Source organism: Heptranchias perlo, chromosome 1, assembly GCF_035084215.1.
Source record: "Heptranchias perlo isolate sHepPer1 chromosome 1, sHepPer1.hap1, whole genome shotgun sequence".
NCBI classification, from domain to species: domain Eukaryota; kingdom Metazoa; phylum Chordata; class Chondrichthyes; order Hexanchiformes; family Hexanchidae; genus Heptranchias; species Heptranchias perlo.
In genome coordinates this window covers 76,049,538-76,068,295 of record NC_090325.1, presented here as the reverse complement: position 1 = coordinate 76,068,295, position 18,758 = coordinate 76,049,538, and positions in this window count along the sequence as shown.

Below are 18,758 nucleotides of genomic sequence, written 5' to 3'. Positions count from 1 at the left end.
TTTTCTTCTTTTTTTCTCCAAATTAGGCCCCCCTTTCCTCCCCTCCCCTCTCCCTGACTCTGTACTTGCTCAAAAACTTTAACATCTTTCAGTTCTCACGAAAAGTCATCGACCTGAAACATTAACTCTGTTTCTTTCTCCACAGATGCTGCCTGAATTGCTGAGCTTCTCCAGCATTTTCTGTTTTTATTGCAGGTTAGTTAATGTTTGTAAGAGAAAAGGTAAGTCAACATTTCAGTTGGGACACGTCATCAGAACTCAGAGGGATGCACATGAAAATAGGTTACTTTTTAAAATAAATTGGTAGACTTTCTATGCAGGTAGGCTGGGATGTGGAATGCAGTTTCTGATGTTTACTATCCTGTTGCAGTGGTTCATCCATTTCTGTGATACATTTACTGAGTAACATATTATACAACTGACTTGATGTAAAAAAATTATACACTTTACTGATACTGAAATATATTACGCCACTTTTGAGATGTGATACCTCTGAAGCTATACTTTGAAGGATGTGATATAATGGAAGCACACTGGACAATAGGCCTGAAAGTCCACGGGTTGTGATTCTGTTAGTTACAGTAGGGTGCACCCCCACCAGTGCCCCATCGCTTGGCCCTGCTGGATTTAGTTAGATCAGTGGGAGGGCATGTCTTTAGCATGGGACCAGCTGGCACCCATGCTGCTAATGGCTCATCTCAGGCTCCTATCTGTCTCAGATTAGCAGAAAATAAGACATCTGTCTTCCCCCCCCCCCCCAGAACCCATGGAGACCCCCTTAGCCCCTTGTGCAAAGGGGCTAATAGACAATTTTTTTTAAAAATTCTCACTTTATCGTTGAGGTCTAGTCTACTTCCCCGGCGGGGCCTGCTTGCACAGGTCTGTGATGGGGAAGCAGGAACCCACAGCCTAGGGAATCACTATCCTGAGAACTGCCCCTGGCTGTGTCACCTTTACATCATTGACTTTGTAAGGGATGGGTAGAGGTTCTGCTCTTTACAAGGCTGACCAGGAACTCCCGGTAGAACTCAAAGAAATTTGTGGCGAAGACTTTTAGTTGAGTAGGTGACACTAGGCAAGTTTTGATAAAATGCCCTACCATTAACCACTATGTTTTTCCAAGTTTCTTTGTTTTTATTTCATTTGACACCTTGTTTGTCATTCCCTAGGCTAGACTCTTCCATTGTCCCTATGATCACATTCAACCTTTCAAAGCTGACACTATAAACTAGGTAAATGTGGCCATTAATAGTGTCAGGAATATCAGGTGACCTCTATAGAATAATAAGTATGCAAGCAGATAGTCATGGACAAGAAGATCACTTTCAAGTACTATTCCTATGCCTTGTTGTCATTAATTGCAGGCAACGTTGATATTCTTCTAGCATTTTCTACAGGGATTTTTTTAATGGTTTATTGTCTAGGAAGTGATGTTCTGGTCACTGATCCAAGTATATCATACACCTGGTGTCTCAAAACAAAATATGTTAATAACTGGTTTCTAATCTTAACATTGTTTGAACTTAAAGTTTTTACCAAAACAGTGCAATAAATATGTTGACAGTCTTTATTATAATAACACATACATTATCTTTAACCCAAATAACAGTATAATTATTGGCAACTCCCACAGCGACCTTGATTACACTTCCTCCTACCCTAATTTCTATAAGAACTCTATTCCATTCTCCCAGTTTCTCCGTCTCTGTCGCACCTGGTCTGACGATCCCACCTTCCACTTCAGATCACAACCACTGCTCCCATTTTTTCAGACAGCAGGTGCTGGTAATAGTTCTGCTGTTGCCATTTACAGCCCCTCTAGACCCATCTTTTGTTTCTCAACCTATCCCATTACCATCATCCCTTTTGTCATTGAATCACTCCTGCCCTCCACCCTATCACAGACCTTCCCTTTTTGTTCTTGCCTCCACTCCTCTTTCCCCCCCCCCTCTCCTCTTCCCCCCCCCTCCTCTTCCCCCCCCCCTCCTCTTCCCCCCCCCCCTCTTTCCCCCCCCCCCTCTTTCCCCCCCCCCCTCTCTCCCCCCTCTCTCCCCCCTCTCCTCCCCCCCCTCCCTCTCCCCCCCCTCCCTCTCCCCCCCCTCCCTCTCCCCCCCCTCCCTCTCCCCCCCTCCCTCTCCCCCCCTCCCTCTCCCCCCCCTCCCTCTCCCCCCCCTCCCTCTCCCCCCCCTCCCTCTCCCCCCTCTCCCCCCCCTCCCTCTCCCCCCTCTCCCTCTCCCCCCTCTCCCTCTCCCCCCTCTCCCTCTCTCCTCTCCTCCCCTCCCCTGTCCTCTCTTCCCCTCCTCTCTTCCCCTCCCCCTCTCTCCCCCCCTCTCCCCCTCTCTCCCCCCCTCTCCCCCCACCCCCCTCCCTCCCCCTCTCTCCCCCCCTCTCCCCCCAACCCCCTCCCTCCCCCCCTCTCCCCCCAACCCCCTCCCTCCCCCTCTCTCCCCCCACCCCCCTCCCTCTCCCCACCCCCCTCCCTCTCCCCACCCCCCTCCCTCTCCCCCCCCCCCTCCCTCTCCCCCCCCCCCCCTCCCTCTCCCCCCCCCCCCCTCCCTCTCCCCCCCCCCTCCCTCTCTCCCCCCCCCTCCCTCTCTCTCCCCCCCTTCCCCCCTCCCCCCCTTCCCCCCTTCCCCCCTCCCCCCCTTCCCCCCTTCCCCCCTTCCCTCTCCCCCCTCTCCCCCCACCCCCCTCTCCCCCCACCCCCCTCTCTCCCCCCACTCCCCCCACCCCCCTCTCTCCCCCCACTCCCCCCACCCCCCTCTCTCCCCCCACTCCCCCCACCCCCCTCTCTCCCCCCACTCCCCCCTCTCCCCCCACTCCCCCCTCTCCCCCCACTCCCCCCACTCCCCCCTCTCCCCCCACTCCCCCCTCTCCCCCCACTCCCCCCACCCCCCTCTCTCCCCCCACTCCCCCCACCCCCCTCTCTCCCCCCACCCTTTCCCTAGCTCTGCACTTGTTTAAAAACTGTTAAATGTTTAACTTCTTCCAGTTCTGATGAAAGGTCATCGACCTGAAACGTTAACTCTGTTTCTTTTTCCGCAGATGCTAACTGACTTGTTGAGTATTTCCAGCATTTTCTGTTTTTATAACAGTATAATTATGATGTTTTTCAAACAAAATTGGTAACTATTTATGAAAAGTTAAATAAATACTTCATCCCTATAATATTTGTTACATTAATAAATACAGTGTACTGTGGTTTGCTTTAGTGGCAATTATAACATTACAATAGCATGCAGTAACATACTAGGAAAATGTCTATGTCACAAGAAAAGAAGGAAACCTATCCATCAATTACTGAGAACAAATAACGTGTCCATAAGCTAGTCTGAGCAATCTCACCCGGTAGACTTTGTATAAGGTTTACAAATGATTGCCATCAGCTGCTATATTGGCATTTCAGCATTGAAATTAGTGATGGAAACATTACCAGACAAGTATTTAACCTGTTTTTATGGCATTTTTCTGTCCACTATTTTAATTTAAGCACTAACCTATTTATTTTAAATGTGCTAATGCCTCTGCTAAAGTAGAGGGCATAAGAATTTCACTTGAGCTTGTTGAGCATTCATCAGTTAATATCACTAATAGTAATTTATAAGTTTGTGCCTGAGAATTTTAAAGTTCAGGCTCAGGGTACCCCTGTGCTCCCAGTTGAGAATAACATATTATCAATTAAACTCAGGGAGCAATAAAATAGAAAATGTGGAAAATTTAAGTTGTCGGGTAAAAATATAAGAGAGTTTGAAAGATGCACAGCCTTTTCAACTGAACAACACCATTCCCTCCAGAGCCCACGTTCAATTTGCCCTATGGTGGACTATATTATACCCATTTAATCAAATGATGGGAAACTCCTAGCTGACAGTGCACTTTGGTGGGAAAGAATTCTTGCTGAAGACAATAACAAAGCTTGGTTAAATAAGCCAAAGGGATATAGCTTAATTATTAAACGTGTGGGAGGGAAAGCAATCAGATCATAATTGGGATGAGGGAAGGTAAGGGATGGGTATAAACAATTTGGAGGGAGGAGTCAGTTATTGGGTATTTAAAACCTGGACTTTGATTTATGGACCTGTGATCCCAAACATGGTTAAAGAACATAGTGCGACAGGTAATCTTTAAAAAGCAGTATTTGTGGGCTGGTAGTTTTAAAGGTTCAGAGTTCAGCAGGTTTGTGTTCATTGTATGTGCATAGTAATGATCCTATACTTTTTTATATTTGATTCTTAGTTTATTTCTGCTTAAAACTATTTGCTATATTTTGAATTCTTTACATGTCTCTGATAATAATAACAAATAAATTCCTTATCTTAAACAGTTTAAATACATGTCACACTTAACAATTTGAGCATGCTATTTTGAAATGCAAGCACCCGGTTTCCAGCTGGACATTTGGGCCTCTGTTCTACTTTTGACAATTTTTAATGGAAATTTTTATTAAAGTAATGGTACAAATGATAATTTATTTCACAAGGAAAGTGCAAAGTTATACTTTTAATTTTTCATGAACTTGCATTGGACAACATAAGACCATTCTCAGTTTATTTTTCATTGTTGCCGAAGTTTTTTTTTAACAAAAGGCTAAAGATTGGTTTACTTACAACAATCAGCATGAATTAGTTACACCAGAATAGCTATCCCTTATTTTGAATTCATTATACCTAAGCCCTGATTTTGCAAGTTATTCAAAAATGGGTTTACACTGGCCCATGGTGCTGGCTCAACTGTACGATAACATGGGCAGGGGGCAAGCTGTGCTGAATTTTGTGATAGCACAAGCAAAGCTTGCCCAAAGAGCGTGACATGCAGCACAGTTAGCTGGGGAGCACACAATCTAATGAGTCAGCAACTTTCCAAGAGCTGCAATGCACCATAAAGCAGTATTTGTGGACAGGTAGTTTTAAAGGTTCAGAGTTCAGGTATAGAGGAGCAAATTTGCAGGGAAATTACAGAGAGGTGCAAAAGCCATAGAGTAGTGATAACGGGGGATTTTAACTATCCTAATATGGACTGAAATAACAATAATATAAGGGGCAAAGAAAGGGAGGAATTTTTGAAATGTGTTCAAGATAACTTTCTCGACCAGTATGTTTCCTACCCAACGAGGAAGGAGGCATTGCTGGACTTAGCTCTAGGGAATCAAATGGGCCAAGTGGAGCAAGTGTCAGTGGGGGAGTATTTAGGTTGCAGCGATCATAGTATCATAAGGTTTAGTGTAGATATGGAAAAGGACTCTGACCACTCTAAAGTAAAAGTACTCAATTGGAGGAGGGCCAATTTCAGTGGGATGAGAACAGATCTGGCCCGGGTAAATTGGAATCAAAAATTGAACAGTGGGCAGCTTTTAAAGAGGAGATGATTTGGGTACAGACAAGATACATTCCAATGAGGGAGAAAGGTAGGGCACTAAAGCCCGAGCTCTATGGATGTCAAAGGCGATAAAGAGTAAGATGAAGCGATAAAAAGCGGCGTATGACAGGTGTCAGGTTGATAACACAAGTGCCAACCAGAGAGAATATAGAAAGTTCAGAGGGGAAGTGAAAAAGGAAAGAAGAGGGGCAAAGAGAGAGTATGAGACTAGACCAGCAGACAACATAAAAGGAAATCCAAAAGTCTTCTACAGACATGTTAACAGTAAACAGGTAATAAGAGGGGGGGGGGGGTGGTGGTGGTATCGATTTAGGGACTATAATGGAATCTACTCATGGAAGCATTGGGCATGGCTGAGGTACTAAATGACTACTTTGCATCGGACTTTACCAAGGAAGAAGATGCTGCCAGAGTCTCGGTAAAGGAAGATACAGTTAAGATACCGGATGGGCTAAAAATTGAGAAAGAAGAGGTAATAAAAAGGCTAGCTGTACTTAAAATAGATAAGTCACCTGGTCCAGATGGGATGCACCCGATGGTGCTGAGGGAAGTAAGGGGGGAAATTGCAGAGGTACTGGCCATAATCTTCCAGATATCCTTAGATAAGGGGGGTGGTACCAGAGGACTGGAGAATTGCAAATGTTACACGCTTGTTCAAAAAAGGGTGTGAGGATAAACCCAGCAACTATAGGCCAGTCAGTTTAACCTCAGTGGTGGGGAAACTTTTGGAAACGATAATCCGGGACAGAATTAACAGTCACTTGAACGAGGATGGATTGATTAGGGGAAGTCAGCATGGATTTGTTAAAGGCAAATCGTGTTTAACCAACTTGGTAGAGTTTTTTGATGAGGTACCAGAGAGGGTAGATGAGGGCAATGCAAATGATGTGGTGTATATGGATTTTCAAAAAGCGTTTGATAGAGTGCCACATGGTAGGCTTGCTATTAAGATTGCGGCCCGTGGAATAAAAGGGGCAATAGCAACATGGATATAGAATTGGCTAAATGACAGGAAACAGAGAGTAGTGGTGAACGGTTGTTTTTCGGATTGGAGGGAGGTGTGCAGTGGTGTTCCCCAGGGGTTGGTGCTGAGACCATTGCTTTTCTTGATATATATTAATGACTTGGACTTGGGAGTACAGGGCACAATTTCAAAATTTGCAGATGACACAAAACTTGGAAGGGTAGTGAACAGTGAGGAGGATAGTGATAGACTTCAAGAGGATATCGACATGCTGATGGCATGGGTGGACACGTGGCAGATGAAGTTTAACGTGGAAAAATGCGAGGTGATGCATTTCAACAGGAAAAATGAGGAGAGGCTATATAAATTAGAGGGCACAATTCTAAAAGGGGTAGAGAAACAGAGGGATCTGGGGGTATATGTACACAAATCGGTGAAGGTGGCAGGACAGGTTGAGAAAGCAGTTAAAAAAGCATATGGGATCCTGGGCTTTATAAATAGAGGCTTAGAGTACAAAAGCAAGGAAGTCATGATGAACCTTTATAAAACACTAGTTCAACCACAACTGGAGTATTGTGTCCAGTTCCGGGTACCGCACTTTAGGAAGGATGTGAAGGCTTAGAGAGGGTGCAGGGGAGATTTACTTGAATGATTCCAGGGATGAGGGACTTAAATTACGTGGGTAGACTGGAGAAGCTGGGATTGTTCTCCTTGGAACAGAGAAGGTTGAGAGGAGATTTGATAGATCATGAAGGGTCTAGACAGAGAAGATAGAGAGAAACTGTTCCCATTGGCAGAAGGGTCAAGAACCAGAGGGCGTAGATTTAAGGTGATTGGCAAAAGAACCAAAGGTGACATGAGGAAAAACCTTTTTACACAGCGAGTGGTTAGGATCTGGAATGCGCTGCCCGCAGGGATGGTGGAGGCAGATTCAATCATGGCCTTCAAAAGGGAACTGGATAAGTATGTGAAAAAAAAAATGTGCAGGGCTATGGGAATGGTGCAGGGGAGTGGGACTTGCTGGATTACTCGCGCATAGAGCCGGCATGGACTCGATGGGCCGAATGGCCTCCTTCCGTGCTGTAACCTTTCTATGATTCTATAAAAGGGGAAATTGTGGTGGCAGAAAAGTGGACTAATTGCTCACAATGGCACAGTAGAGATATATGGGCAACACTGCTCCCTTAGATGGTAAAGAGCTGGAGGTTCTGCTGCAGGGAGTGCGCCAAAGGAGGGTGGTGCTACTTGGGGCAGAAGGCCACCCTCCAGTAAAAGAACAGGTGCCTGCTGAATGTGGGAGGGTTGGGGGTCAATGACTGAATTAGTGCAGTTGCAAAGGTCTCTCATATCTGGAGCAAGACGAAGAAAATTACACATTTGTGCCCATATTTCTTGGGCCCATCAAACGCGGGACAAACCTAAGCTGAGAACTGTGTCAGCCTTTGGTTATTCCTATTTGAAATATTGTGAGAAAGCATTGCCCTTTTGCACATATTCTTAGCCTTAACTTCTACAGAAAATGCCATTCCTAATTGTTATCTGCAGGTCACTGGACAGCAGATGATACAACTCTATGAAAGGCTGTCTTGTGAAGCAGAGGCTGTGAAGGCAATTCTCCTCTGATACATCCCAGTACGTGTGGAGCAGCAAAAGTCATGAAGCAGAAGTGTTGACAGGAAAAAATAAAAATGCAATAATGGATGACTTCTGAGCAAAGCCAACTAATCTGTGCAGCAAAATGAAGCAAAACCCCCCAAAAAATTACCTGTGAATGGAAATCACCATCTCCGCTTAAGAGGCCTACTTGAACAGGCTAGGACCTCAGACCGCCTGCGCTCAATTTTTATGGGTGAAACTCACACGGTGGGTAGAGTCTTGCCCGAAGATGTGAAATTCAGCCAGGGATCATTAATCAGTGGATTCTAATGTTAAAATGAAGCTGCACATCCCTCGAGTGCGGCCTCAGTTTTGACCCATAATTGCCACTGGATAAATCATGCACCCCATGAATTGGTTACGTGAGATCCAGTGCCCCATTTTCCAGCCCTTGCCTGCTGCCAGTGAAGGCCCATGCTACCGATAGAGCCTTGCAAAACCGAGGCTATAAAAGGAAAGTGGATTTGACAAATGTGAGAAGGAAAAAAATTAAAGGTAAAACAGTAAACCCCTGGTCTGCATATTGTGTAAATGAAACCTACTGCCTCTTTGCTGCAGGGTGCCACTTGACAAACATAGTTATATAGAACCAAAAAAGTATTTTTTATTGGAACTAGACTATAGTATCTTTCTTCACATTCCTTCCCATCCTGCCTTATTTGTAGGTTACCTAGATTCAGTTGATTCTTTCCACAGCACAATTATTATCTTTGTGAGACCAACAGTCTTCCCATGCAAGTTATTTCTCACTCAATGCTACTGCCTCTTTTTTCAAAGACTATCAAAATCAAAGATTTTTAAAGAAGTGTTGTCAAAAACTTATATGGACATGATTCTTGAGATTTCTATGTGGTCAATAGTTATGAAACCTGGGGTGAAATATTCCCACTGGCAGCAGTATTACCATATCACAACCTAAGTTTACATTCTAACAAACAGTCTCCACCCAAAATGTTAACGCATCTTTCCTTTCTCAGATACTGGTGGGCCTCCAGACCTTTTCTGCTTTTTGTTTCAGATGCCTATTATATTTTTTATTTTTATCACAACTTAAATTTATATTTGGTGTTAATGGTAAAATAAAGTCAGCATTTCCAAACATGCTGTTTTCCCCATTTTCCAAGCCCAGGCAGTGGGTAGCAGCTTCTGACTCTGAGCAGCAGGGGCTGGGGTTGGGGGTATCTGATTCACAAGGGAGCAGGGAGTAGGTACAAATACTAACCCACCATTTGCATTTTCCTTTTATTGTGCAGTTTGTTTTTAAGAAGGGGGGGTTTAGGGTGTAACTTTATTTTTAAAAAAACAAATCAGAACCAAATAAACAAAGTCAAATAATAATTTTATTTTCCTGATGGAGGATGCACTCCAGTCCCTGCGGTGCCCACCGGTCGCGGGAAGTCTCAAGCGTACCGGCAGACACCGCGTGCTCCTTCTCCAGGGCCACCGGGGCACGGAGAATGCCACGGAAATTGTGCAGTGTTACTGGCACTAGAGACAGGAAAGTAGAAGCTGCTTATTGATCATATCTGTGATAGAAGATTATTTCAGATCACTGGTGTGATTATTAGATCGTAGGACAGAATGTTTGCAAACAATTGCGATTGCTGCCAGTGGGAAAACTTCACCCAAGGTTTCATCGTATTTGACTGCACAGTGGTCTCAAGAATTATGTCCAAATAAATTTCAAAAAGCAAGCTTGGTGGGGGAAGAAGAAATCAATGCCTACAGTGTGACTGGTCTAACTGCTTTCCAAACACCAGGAGCCAGTGAGGGAGACAAACGGGAACCTTATGAATAAAGCCTGCATGTTAAATATCCACATATTTTAACTTAAAATTTACAGGAAGAAAACTTCAGATTTGTGAGAGAGTGTATTTTATCGATTACGTTTCTATGCAACATCTCAAGCAGTTTCACCCTCGAAATTCATTTCATAAACCAGCACTGCCCTGTTGGAATTCAAATGTTTCATTTGCACAAACGCCAGATGGCGCTGCTGACTTGCCTCAGAAGAACCAGTGGAGTAAGTTGTTGGTAGAACCAAAGTCAAAGGTATCAGATAACATAAGGGTCGGAGGGCCACCTAAATGCCAAGACTGTGTTACTGCCTTTATCTGTCTACAGTGCATTTAATATTTTTATATTATGTGCAGCATTCTTTTCTAATTTGACAAAAATAGAAATCATTGGTTATGAACCAGTAAGCTGGTTCTGATCTCCTACAGGATGTGTGGGTTTAAATCTTACTTTGAAAAATAAGTTTTATTAGTATATTTTTTAAATGGTATTCAACCAATTAATATATAGACAATCTCAAATAATAATTTGTAACCATTACTCGGGTATCAAGTTCTCTTTGTATGTACATAGCTATCTAGTTTAGTTTACTTCAACTTTAATTTCACGGTAGAGGGAACAGGGGGCGCATAGCACACAGAGCATGCACAGGGGTACGAGTGTGGGGACAGAGAGCAGAGATTGATCACAAGTACGGTGTTTAGCCTATAGACAGTGCACCAGCTGAAGTCTCAAGTATATTTGGCCCAAATAAATATAGGTGGTATAAACTGGGTGACATGGACATGTTGGGCCGAAGGGTCTGTTTCCATGTTGTAAACTTCTATGATTCTATGATTCTAGGTATGCAAAGCTGCCAGTCACAAACTAGCAATCTCCACAAAACTAAATCATTTAAAACCTCAATATTATCTTGGGGCACGAATGCAGAGTGGGGATGGGGGTGGGACAAACTTACCTGGCCATTTTAACACTCGGGTCTCATCAACATATTTGAAGACAGTGGGAATGACTTTATAAATGACTTGGATGAAGGAATAGAGAGCAGTTTGCAGGTGACACTAAGGTAGGTGGCACAATAAATATTATAGATGGGAGGAGAAAGTTGCAGAGGGACATTGATAGATTAAGTGAGTGGGCAAAACTGTGGCAGATGGAGTTCAAAGTGAGAAAGTATGAGGTCATCCACTTTGGACCTAAGAAAGACAGTTCAGAGTATTTTCTGAAAGGCGCAAGGCTAGGAACTGTGGATGAGCAGAGGGATTTAGGGGTCCAAGTACAGAAATCACTAAAAGCTAGTGGACAGGTACAAAAATAATTTAAAAGACTAATAGAACGTTGGCCTTTATTTCAAGGGGGCTGGAATACAAAGGGGTGGAAGTTATGTTACAGCTGCACAGAGCTCTGGTTAGACCCCATCTGGAGTACTACATTCAGTTCTGGGCACCGTACCACAGAAAGGACATATTGGCCTTGGAGAGGGTGCAACGCAGATTCACCAGAATGATACCAGGGCTAAAAGGGTTAAATTATGAGGACAGGCTGAATGGACTAGGGCTTGTACTGCTTTGAATATAGAAGGGGTGATCGAATTGAGGTGTTTAAGATGATTAAAGGATTTGATAGGGTAGATAGAGAGAAACTATTTCCTCTGGTGGGAGAGTCCAGAACAAGGGGGCATAACTTTAAAATTAGAGCTAGGTTGTTGAGGGGTGATGTCAGAAAGCATTTTTTCCACACAAAGGGTAGTGGAAATCTGGAATACTGTCCCTCAAAAAGCTGTTGAGGCTAGGTCAATTGAAATGTTCAAAACTGAGATTGATAGATTTTTGTTAGGCAAGGGTATTAAGAGTTCTGGAACCAAGGTGGGTCGATGGAGTTAAGATACAGATCAGCCATGATCTAACTGAATGGCGGAACAGGCTCAAGAGGCTGAATGGCCTACTCCTATTCCTGTGTTCCTTCCAATGCTCCTCCTGTCCCTGATTGACCTGCAAGAAGTGCTTTTTTGTGCAACGGTACAGATTTAATCTGTTTTTAACTCCTTAAACGAATGGCAAGATGTTCTGTGCACTGGCTGAGGCTGCCAAAGTGCTGGAGGCATTCACCCCATTGAGATTGAGAGTGGTAAATGGAAATGAGTGCAGCATTTGCCATTACATGCACCAGCCTCCTGCACCAACACCAATTCTGTGCATAGTCCTAATACAGATAAGTTAAATAATAGAAATATGATTTATAAATAAACCTTCAGTTTTCTTGAATACTGTGTTTGGAAAGTGGCTCCCGAGAGCTTCAGGTGACATCTCTCAGGATCTGCAGGGTCTAACTGATACCATCAGATCTGCCCTCCCACTGATCAGTGGGCACTCAGATATAGGATCCAACTCAAGTGGGCATGGCTGGAGTCCACCTTCATGACACCATTCCCTCTCCTGGTGACCGCTCATGTGACTTTTCTAGCCAGACGTTTCTGATGCCTGATCATGTTGGTGGCAGGATACAGGACCAGGCTGCCCCATCACTTGCAGTGGTGTTGCAGCCGGCTAGACTCAGGCTCCCTAGACTCAGAAACCCTGAGATGAAGGCCATCTCAGTCCCAAGAATCTCAGGATACCACAGTGCAGCCAAGTACCACTGGTGTTCCTGACCCTCAGGTATCACCTCGTTGCAGTACTAGGATAGGTTTAAGGACAGCCCAGAGAGGCACCAGAGTAGACACAGTGGAAAAAAGAAGCACCCATAAAAATATATGTGCAGACTAAAACCATTTTCTCACATGAAGTCCAATGTTCTGAAATTAGTGTGGAGGTCAGTTTGCATTGGAAGATAGAGTTCCTTCTATGCCTTCCTAGTGAATTGATGTCTTCTTAAGCAGACCTCTTCTGAGTCAACATTGAGGGTACGGTAAGATCTAATGGGGGTTAAATTGGATAACCCCCGAAAATGGGTGCGGGGATCGCGGGGTACGCGATTAACCCACGCCCGTTCATGGCGATGCAGGCAGTACATTAAATTTGTGAAGTGATTCAGTGCTCTAATACTTTGAAGAATGGCTGAGCCTGCGAGAGAGCGTGCACCTAGGGTTCTCTGATAATGCACTGGAGGCCTTGGTGCAAGAGGTGGAGAGAAGGACAGACATCCTGCATCTGTGGGGGGAGGGGGATGCGGGAGGCCCTCCGAACATATGCTGAAGGTGCAGCGGCAGGAAATAGTGGAGGAAGTCAATGCCAGGAGCGCAGCTCCAAGAACATAGATGCAATGCAGGAAGAAGTTCAATGATTCAACACGAGTTGTCAAGGTGAGTGAGTGAGCTCAATTTTCAAGTGGCATATCCTACCAACTGCACCATTAGCCTCATCCACTGCTCAATTCACTATCCCTCCATCACTCACCTACCAAAGATTTCCATCAATCGGTACTTAACCCTTCAATTCATATGGTTTACCTCACCCTCACACTGTTGCAAGCCTCAAACCCACAACAAAGGATGGGCTCCAAGTTCTGTGCAAAGCCCTGTGCCAAGTTTGAGCTGGACTCCTCCATGCTCCTTGACATTGTGCACAGGCATCGACAGCACCTCCCAAACCCACGACCTCTATCACCTAGAAGGACAAGAGCAGCAGGCACATGGGAACAACACCACTTGCACATTCCCCTCCAAGTCACACACCATCCCGACTTGGAAATATATCGTCGTTCCTTCATCGTCGCTGGGTCAAAATCCTGGAACTCCCTTCCTAACAGCACTGTGGGAGAACCTTCACCACATGGACTGCAGCGGTTCAAGAAGGAGGCTCACCACCACCTTCTCAAGGGCAATTAGGGATGGGCAATAAATACTGGCCTTGCCAGCGACGCCCACATCCCATGAACGAATTAAAAAAAAAAGAAACTCACAGGTCACACACACAGCCACATCACCCAAACATTTGCAGTCACTCACTGACACACTTCCACCTTTCTTGCAGGAGAAGATGGCGCATAACAGGTGGCAGCAACAAAAAACTGGAGAAGGACAGGCGTGCCTATACGTTTTAACCCCCATGGAGGAGAGAGTGCTGGCCATCATGTGAAGGGGCATTATTGAGGCCGTGGCCACTGGCGGCGCTGGAGGGATCGATGATGAGAGTCTCTGCTTACCGAATCCTGCTTCTCTCTTCCCACTTCTCCCTCATCCCACAATCCCTTCTGATTCACAAGCTGCAGATGGTATAAGCTCTCACTTATTACTTTCTCCTCTCCCCTCACCACAACCCAAACTGTGTCCCTTTGTCATTTCAGATACTCAAGAATTGGAATCTTCCCAGTCAGAGGAGGAAAAGGAAAAAGACAATGATGATGAAGAGACACCGTTACTTGATCTTACGCTTGCAGCCACCAGCTCAGAGACTGACTCTGCGCGTACTTTAGAGGTTAGGTTAGAGGAGGGATCTGCACATGGTGAGACACCGGGCACAAGTGCACAGGAGTCGGGGGGGGGGGGGGAAGGATACTGGAGGTGACAGCTCGCCAGAGGGTGAGGTCGCACACTGGTTCTGCTGCAGAGGATTCAGATGATGACTTCGATGAGCTAGGCTACCGAAGAAGACTGATGGGCGTACACCACCAAATGCTTGGTGCACTGGAAAGCCTGCCAGAAAGCCTGTGCACAATGTCAAGGAGCATGGAGGAGTCCAGCTCCAACTTGGCACAGGGTTTTGCACAGAACTTGGAGCCCATCCTTTCCCACATGGAACGGGTAGTCACCTCCATCAACACACATGTAGAACCCACCATGATGCAGTGTCTGATGACCAAGGTCTTAACTTCCATTGCAGCACAAATAGCTTCCATCAAAAGTCTGACTGCTGCATTGGAATCTCAGGCTGCTGCCTTGGAAGATCAGACTGCTGCTATCATGGCTCTGGGTACTACTGTTGAAAGGGGCTTCCAGGACATCAAAGTAGTCCAGCAATCTGTTCTCCAGCAGATCACCAGGATTGCTGAGGTGCTTCCCCAGGAGAGTGGCAGTGGCTCCATGGAAGAAAAACCTGCTGTCCTCTCTCAGGATGACAGCATTCCTGCTCCCATCCCAGCCACTCCGCCAGTGCCCTTGCTGTTGCCCATCAGCCAGCCAGCCCAGACAGCAGCAGCCCAGGCCGAGATGGTGCAGTTTGAAGCCAGGGTCTCTCGGCCCAGAACTGCTCGAGGTTGTCCTCCAAGGCCATCTACACTCTCCTCAATTGAAGGTCAGCAGGATTCCACCACCCATGCTGCAGCCACTGGGGATGCATCTCATTGGAGCACTAGGATAGGTAAAGACAAGCACTAAGGGAATGCACAAGGGTGAATAGTCTCATTTTGTGTAAATTATTTCATAAGTTAATTTATAAATGTGGGTTTGAATTGCATTTGATGGTGGTTTTTATTTCTGAGGTGAGCTGAAGGAGGAAGCAATGTGTAATCATAAAGAGGACGATTTGATGATCATGTGAGAGAAGAAAGGTAAGGAGTGTGGGACTGTTGGTGAATGGGGAGGTGTTGTTGAGGTTACTGGTGTTGGCTAGGGGCTGCAGAAGGTAACCTGAGACATCAGCTGCTGAACACTGGTATCGCTCATTAATAATCTGATCACTCAGAGCCCTGGCAGAATGGGCCTGTTATTGTTGTAGCCTCCCTTCCTCTTCCTCTGCTTCCTCTTGTGCTTCTTTCTCCTCCACTTCCTCCTCCTCCTCCTCCTCTTGCTCAGGTTCTCTCCTGATAGGCGGTGGCAAGTGCTGTTCCCTCATGATGGCCAGGTTGTGCAGCATGCAGCATACAACCACAAATCTCAATATCTGCTCAGATGAGTACTGCAGGGCTCCTCCAGAGCGGTCCAGGCAGTGGAAGCATTGCTCGAGAATGCCTACGGTGTTCCTTGTGGCAGCGTGGCTCGAACTGTAGGCCTTCTCTGCATGTGTGCATGGATTCCTGACCGGAGTCATGAGCTATTTCATGAAGGGATAACCCTTGTCATCCAGTTGCCAGCCTTTGACTTGCCATGCTGGTTCAAATACAGGTGGAACAGAGGACTGCCGCAGGATGAATGAACCATGACTGCTGCCAGGATAGCGGGCATTCACCTTTGTGATGCACTGCCTGTGGTCGCACATCAGCTGCACATTGAGGGAGCAGAATCCCTTTCTGTTGATGAATATGACAGAGTTCAGATGAGGAGCATGCATAGCAATATGCGTGCAGTCAATGGCACCCTGCACCATGAGAAGCCTGCAATCCAAGCAAAACCTCCTGCTCACTCTTCTCTGGCAAGAGGGAATGAGATGAATGTATTTCTAATTGTATAGAGAGCCTCAGTGACCTCCCTTATACTGCAGTGCATTGCAAACTGAGATGTTGCTTATATCTCCAGCAGCAGTCTGAAAAGAACCAGAAGCATAAAAATTAAGAGCCACTGTCACCATGACAGCCACAGGCAATGCTGTCCTTGCCCTGCTTTGTGGCTGCAGCAGGTGACAAATTTCAGTCACGACCTCTTTAGTGAACTGAAGACATCTGATGCACTGGTTGTCGCTGAAATTGAGGTAAGACAATTGCTCCTTGAAGACCCTCCATGTATATAACCTCCTGCTGAGTGCCCTGCTCCTCCTCCTGCCTCTTCTAGCAGCTTGTCCTGCTCTACGAGGCCTCTCTTCATTCTCCCAATCATGTTCAATTCCCAGAGGGAGCCCTGCCAGGCCACCCATGTCTGGAAGCAACTTTATTCAATATTTTAAATGACACTGAAAGTACTGCAAGACCAGCTAGACCATTCACTTAAACTTTAGCCAAGCATAGGAAACCTCCAAAAACACGTACAATTGCACCAGCAGCCAGAATAAATAATCCAGCAACTAACCTAAGTACTTCATGATCCCTTTAAATAGCCCTGCTGGGGGGGTCATTCATGCCATTTAACATTGTGCTCAGCTGTGCAAGATTAAGACAGGGTGTTAGCTGGAGTGTGGAGTTCCAAAATAACAGCGGTACCTTCAAATCAGTGTTGCACACCGATTCGCATCATAATCTCCCTACTCTGCATGCTGCTGGCGGTCGTTAGGCGGCGGGCGCAAACCCCTTTACCAAGATGGTGTCCTGCGCACTTCCCATCGGAGGTGCTTGCACTTCGGACTCCATTTTTGAGGCTTAGTTGTCCGCATTGGGCCTAAAAAACGGGGGCTACACGGCCAATTTCACCTCCATAGACTCTAATGAAAGGGTGTTTCCTAATTGTTGGCCTTCTCCTTTGGTGCAGCCTTATCCTGCCCGCCTCTTTCATTTCTTCTTCCTCATGTTTCTGTTCTGCCACCATTATATGTTCATATAGGGAAATGCCCATAATGAACCCAATGGTAAGTAGTCTGTGACAGAAGGGTGGGTAGAAAAAGATTTCTTTGCCTGAAACTACTGAAAGGAAGCTTGCAGAATCCTTACTTAACAGCACAGCAAAAAAAAATTTTCTATTGGTTCTCTGTCATTTGTAACAGCAAAGGACATTACAGATGAAAGAAATTTTAACCTGAAGTCTAGTTGTTTAGGAGCCTGGTTTAATATAGGCTTTCACTGATGGCATTGCACTACTGGAACAAACCAACAGAAAACGCAGGGCAGGAAAACTCAGCATTAATTTTTACAACCTTTTCAATTTGAAATAACCTTGAGCCCCGAAGCAGCACCAGCCTCCTGTTCCTCCAGTGCTGCCCAGCACAAAAATACCAGGCAGCACACTCCCAACATATTTCTGTATTGAGACTGCATGCCCTCCAACCTTACATGGACCTTGGAGGGCATGCAGTCTCAATACAGATACTGGATAAAAGCCAAGGGCTCAAATTCACCGTTTCTGTTCTCACCAGTGTGTGACTTTCCACCCATTAAAATGAATGGGAGGAAATTGTGGGCTAACGGATGCAGAAGTGGAAAATCTCGGCCAAGATTCGGCTGTGAATTCCCATAGCTTCCAGCTTCTTCATGGCGAATGCATGACCTTACAAAAATCAATTAAAGAATTTAAGTGGGTTTACCAAGCCATATGATGTTCCATCATCTTGCATAAAGTCACAACCTGCTCGACACGTTCCAAATGAAAGTGAATCATAGAATCCATAGAAAATTTACGGCACAGGAGACCATTCGGCCCATCGTGTCCGCGCCGGCCAAAAATGAGCCTAATTCCACTTTCCAGCACTTGGTCCATAGCCCTATAGGTCCCAGCACTTCAGGTGCACATCCAGGTATTTTTTAAATGAGTTGAGGGTTTCTCCCTCTACCATTCTCTCAGGCAGTGAGTTCCAGACCCCCTCTGGGTGAAAACATTTCTCCCCAGCTCCCCTCTAATCCTTCTACCAATCACTTTAAATCTATGTCCCCTGGTTATTGACCTCTCTGCTAAGGGAAATAGGTCCTTCCTATCCACCCTATCTAGGCCCCTCATAATTTTGTACACCTCAATTAAATCTCCCCTCAGCCTCCTCTGTTCCAAAGAAAACAACCCCAGCCTATCCAATCTTACCTCATAGCTAAAATTCTCCAGTCCTGGCAACATCCTCGTAAATCTCCTCTGCACCCTCTCTAGTGCAATTACATCCTTCCTGTAATGTGGTGACCAGAACTGTACACAGTGCTCAAGCTGTGGCCTAACTAGTGTTTTATACAGTTCCAGCATAACCTCCCTGCTCTTGTATTCTGTGCCTCGGCTAATAAAGGAAACTATTCCATATGCCTTCTTAACCACCTCATCTACCTGTCCTGTTACCTTCAGGGATCTGTGCAGCCTGTTCCTTCCAATTACTCTGCAGACTTCCAAAGCATCCAATATATATCTGTGCTATGCAATCCAAAGAAGCACCTTAAGTTTCTTTTGTTTGCTCTGATTTTTTTAAAAAATACTTGACCAAAACTTTATTTGGGATTTTCCTGGCTGTTGCCTGAAATATTTTTTTATCTG